The following is a 5,386-nucleotide window of genomic DNA, read 5'->3' on the forward strand; positions in this document are numbered from 1 at the left end:
TGTCCATATCTAGAACGAAAGGCCGTTTTAGGCACATCCTCCGGCCTAATCCGAATCTGATGGTATCCGGACCGGAGATCAATCTTTGAAAACACACAGGCACCCCTCAACTGATCCAACAAGTCATCAATACGCGGCAATGGGTACCTGTTCTTAACCGTAACTTTATTCAATTTCCGGTAGTCAGTACACAGTCTCATGCTTCCATCCTTCTTTTTCACAAAGATCACCGGTGCTCCCCACGGAGACACACTCGGCCTAATAAAATCCTTTGCAGACAGTTCCTCAATATGTTTCTTCAACTCAGCTAACTCAAGTGGCGCCATCCGGTATGGAGCCAATGAAATAGGCCCCACACCGGGCAACAATTCAATAGAGAATTCAATCTCTCTCTCAGGTGGAAATTCCGGTATCTCATCAGGGAATACATCCTCAAACTCATTAACCACCGGAATCGTAGAAATTTCAATCTCCTTACCACCCACCAATCCACCCAAGAAAATATAACCCTGATCCCCAGCCTTTAAGGCTTTAACCGCTTGACACATAGACAAAAAGGGAGACGGAGTAACCGAGGGCTTCTCATGAGATAATATCAACCTCTTGCCACAGCAATCAATCATCGCACAGTTTTGAGATAACCAATCCATGCCCAATATCAAATTAACAGAGGCCAGGGGCAATATAATTAAATCAATAGTGTAACCCCTGCCTTCGTAGACAAACCCGACCTCTTTGCAAATGAAGGAGGAATCACTAACCTCTCCTGTAGCCGTAGTATTACGCATAGGGGGAATCATCCGTGATACTTTTAATCCCAACCCCTTAGCCACATATTCCGCCACGAACGAGTGCGTAGCTCCAGAATCAAATAAAACAGATAAATCAATATTAGAAATGAAAATTGTACCTTTTACCAAATTCGGCGCCTTCGCCGTCTGCTGTGCATTAGTAGTATAAACACGCCCAACTGTAGGTGCAGATGGCAAGGTCTGCAGATTCGCAGCCTGCCCAGTATTGCTATGACAATTGTTGGCATAGTGCCCAACCTTTCCACATCTGAAACAAGTAACTTGGGTAACAGTACAAGGCCCTTGATGAAACTTCTTACACTTATCACAACGAGGACTGGAATTTCTGTCACTCTCTCTGACCACCTCTCTCTTGAACTGTCCCTGGGGCTGCCTTACCTGCAACCCCCTACCTCTGTTGTTATTCTGATGAAAGCCACCCCTGTTATTATTATTACCTGGAGGACCAGATGTCCTCGAAGAACCAGATTTTGGATAGCGATTATAAACACTTTCAACCCGTTTACACTGAGTCACAAGATCTGCAAAGTTTCTCACAGCAGTATTAGACATCCTCTTTGCAATTTTTTCATTCAAACCCCTCTGAAATTTGGCAGATAAAAACTCAGGAGTCGGCAGCACACCCCCATAATTTGCAAATTTTACCAGATCATTGAACTTAGCCACATAGGCATCAACTGTCATGGTACCCTGTACCAATTTCTCAAACTCTCCCTGTTTAGCCTCCCGAACATCTCGGGGAAAATATTCTTCATGAAACAGTCTCTCAAACAAGGCCCATGTAATCTCTTCCCCTTGAATAATGAAAGGCTGTGATGCAGTATACCACCACTCGTGTGCATCACCCTCGAGCATATAAGCAGAATATGACAACCTTTGCGGGTCCTGACACCCCATAACTTGAAATATTTTATCCATACCTCTCAACCATGTAGTCACTACCTTCGGGTCCCTTGACCCCTGAAATGATGGCGGTTTGTGTTTCCGGAAAGAAAGGAGTCTCTGCTCATCCGTACCAGCATATACCTGCCCAGTAACCCCAGAAGACTGAACAGCAACAGAAGGATCCACAGAAGGCTCTGGGATATAAGTAGGATCAGTAGTGTGGTGACTAGCCTCGCCAGACTGACGACTAGCACCACTCCCCTCCTGTTAAGGAGTAACATATGGCGTACGGGTAGCAGTCTCTGTAGCCGTGTGTGGAGGAGAATCATCCTTCCTGTTCCGAACCCTGTCTGCCCTCATTTCAGTCATAAAGGCATGCATCATGTCCTGATTATTTTTCATCAGGGTCTCGGTCATATTTCTATTTGCAGCAGTCTCTTCCTGCAGAGCATTAAGAACTGCAGTAATAAGATCTGGTGCGACTAGGTGACCTACACCTCTAGCTCCACGGCGACCTCGTGCCCTGCTCATGATATCTGTACATGTAACACAAAGGAATGAGCTGATCAGACCCACACTGAAGAATCACATATACATTAATCATAAATAGTTCACAGATAGCTATGCAACACAAGATACAGTACTACTTTATCAGAGTTCCCTTACAAAACTGCTCTGATACCTTAAAATGTAACAGCCCATTACGTACCGGTATTGTTAACATTAATTATGATATTAAGCGCAGTTACAATCACAGCAATTCATTTATAAAAATACGAATAAACTTTTTCCGATTATTACGCGAACATTTAAAACAATAAAACGCGTAATAATTAAAGCTGTGACAATAACTGTTAACTCTTGCGGAATATTTCTTTTATCTATTTTTACATCACAATATACTTATTATAAGCTACTAAGGGGTTCCCACAAACCTACTTAGCCAATTTCCAAACTTTACGTTTTCACCTATTCGAACATGGTTCACTCCTAAATTTTGTGTGCACACACCGCTCGCAACCAAACCTTCTTCTCAAATTATATCTTTGTCTTACTTAATTCCCTTTTCGAAAAGCTATCACACGCTCAATTCGAAGCTCATTTACTCCGGTTATCGCCGTTTGAAGTTGGATAAGCAAAATAGTCATCCAACCCCAAAATAGCTTTAAACCTCTCTCACTCGACGAATTAATGCACTCAATCCACTCATTAAATTTCTCTCAAATTTTTACACCATAAACTAGACACCTCAATCGTCGATTTTATATATCATACGCTTAATTTGAATGAGAAACGAAGCGGGAATTAATTTTCCAAAACTGGACCAGAACTGCCACAGATGCAGTGGGCACATGAGCAGTCTGCGTTCCTCCAATTTTTCCAGGTCGAAAATCAACCCATATTTTTCCCAATATTTGACACAAGATAGAGGACATCTCAACCTTCAAAATGGTGTATGGCACGTCCCTATTGGACCTCTATAGAGGGAGATATGCTCTCCTGAAGTTCGCCTAAAATCTGTCAATTCTACAGAAAATTCGTCAGAGTTTCCTTTGTTTTTCCAATAATCCCAAATTTGTACAAGATCATTTAAGCCTCAAAGGTACCTAATAATCACATGATAATACAGTAATAATCCAATGGGTGGCACACACAAGGACCAACAACGCCTTGGGGCACTTACAACCCAATCCAGTTTATAGTTATTAGACATATAGCTCATATTAATCATTCTTAAGTAGTTGCAATCACTAACACCTTTTTCATGCATGGCATGACCACTAGACTTAGGCAAAATGACATGAACAAGATGCTAATGAAGCTCCTACTAAAATACAAATGAGATGTTCATGCCCTAAGTTTAGCCTAGGCCACATGGCCAACAAAATGCAAAAGGCTTAAACTCCATGAATCACTCTGCGGGCCTCTTGCCCGCTGCTCCCGCTCCACTGCTACCTCCTGAAATAAATGCCCCGAGACGGGGTGAGATATACGAATATATCTCAGTAACCCAGAGGTTCTGGAGAAAGCTCCGTCCAATGGTTCACTTCGATGCATATGAATAGAATACAACAACCAATTTTTAAAACGGGATAGCAAGAGTTTTAGAGAAATGGGGAATATAGAGATACAAACTACGACGATACGGGATGGTAGCCACCAATACCACGTACGCCCTGGGCATATATAAGCCTATGGGTATCATCCAAGGTGCGTTCAAAAAAACCACAACCATGATGCCCCAACCATTCAAAACGCCAGAGACATTACTAGTGTGCTCCTACCCGGATTACACACCATGACGCACGGTCAACTGGAACTCCCTCTCGGAGACCTATCCAGTGGAAGTCCGAAACTGCCCGAAGGCTAAGAAAAACTGTCTACTGGCCAGAGACTCGGTACACAAGTACCCATTGTAATTATGCATGCATGCTTATGTGTTCGACACTACTCATATACACTTCCTACCGTTGCCATCAACTGGCAAGGTGGAACAGAAAAGGGGAACAACCCCCAGTACCAAGAGGTTACCTTAAATATTGTTTTCACAAGCTCCGCAGCAGCTTATCCCTCAACTTGGTACACAGCAGAATGCCTATACAGAGGACATTCTCAATCACTCATAGTTCAAACAATACATGTTAATTTACAATTATACATGCATTGAATCAATTACTTACCTCAATCCACTTGGTCCAGGACCAAGGGAAACTCTCTGATTCAAGGTTCGGGATTCAAGTCAACATACGGCAACCTATACAATCACGTACATCCATCAGTACGCGTCAAATAGCATCAAAACGCAAAAATCACGAAATCACCTCACCCACACTTGGTAGGTTCGGCCATCCTAGGCTTATTTCCAATTTTATTTTTCTAAATTTTCTTTCTCATTTTATTACGCCTCAATAGGTTGCCAAGAGGCCAGTTCAAGTGTCGTTTCACCATTTTCGCGTCGAATTACATCAGAACGCGAAAACCGCAAAATCTCCCCCACCTTCCTTGGTGGTTCGGCCTTTGTAGTGTTAATTTAGGATTTATTTTTCTAAATTTTCTTTCCCAATTTATTACGCTTCCTTAGATTGCTTACAGGCTAGTTCAATCGTCGTTTTTCCGTTTTACGATATTTACGCATCGTTTTGCGAAATATTTCACTCTAGGTTCTTTATGCCAACTAAGCCAGTTATTATTTTTGCATTGATTCTTCCACTTGCCAACCACCACACAACCCATCTAATTACCTTTTTAACACATAATTCATCACTCAAACAATTTCCAACAACATCAATTCCCTAATTTTCCTTTAAAGGCCAAGTTGCAACCTAGGGCAATTCTAGGATTTCCATTCACTTTTAATCACTCCACACCTCATACAGCCACATTATATCATCATATAATCATACCACAATTCATCAAACAATGCCTCAACACAAAATTCCAAAGTCCCAAAATCATGACCTCAAATCCACCAAGTTAAAAATCATCACTTTTCACTTAAAATTTTCATTGCATTTCTAGCATTAATACATCATTCTAAGGCATTATCATCTAATAGACATTTTCTATTTGAGCTCTCTAACACAACACATCATAAAATCCCTCTTTAGGGTTCATAAACACAAATCAAAAATCTACCATTGAAATGTTGAAATAACTCACCCAAATGCAAGGTAAATGACTCCTCCTAG

The sequence above is a fragment of the Gastrolobium bilobum genome, unplaced genomic scaffold (assembly GCF_033153095.1).
Source record: "Gastrolobium bilobum isolate Gb01-03AN ecotype WA unplaced genomic scaffold, APGP_CSIRO_Gbil_v1 utg2308, whole genome shotgun sequence".
NCBI lineage: Eukaryota > Viridiplantae > Streptophyta > Magnoliopsida > Fabales > Fabaceae > Gastrolobium > Gastrolobium bilobum.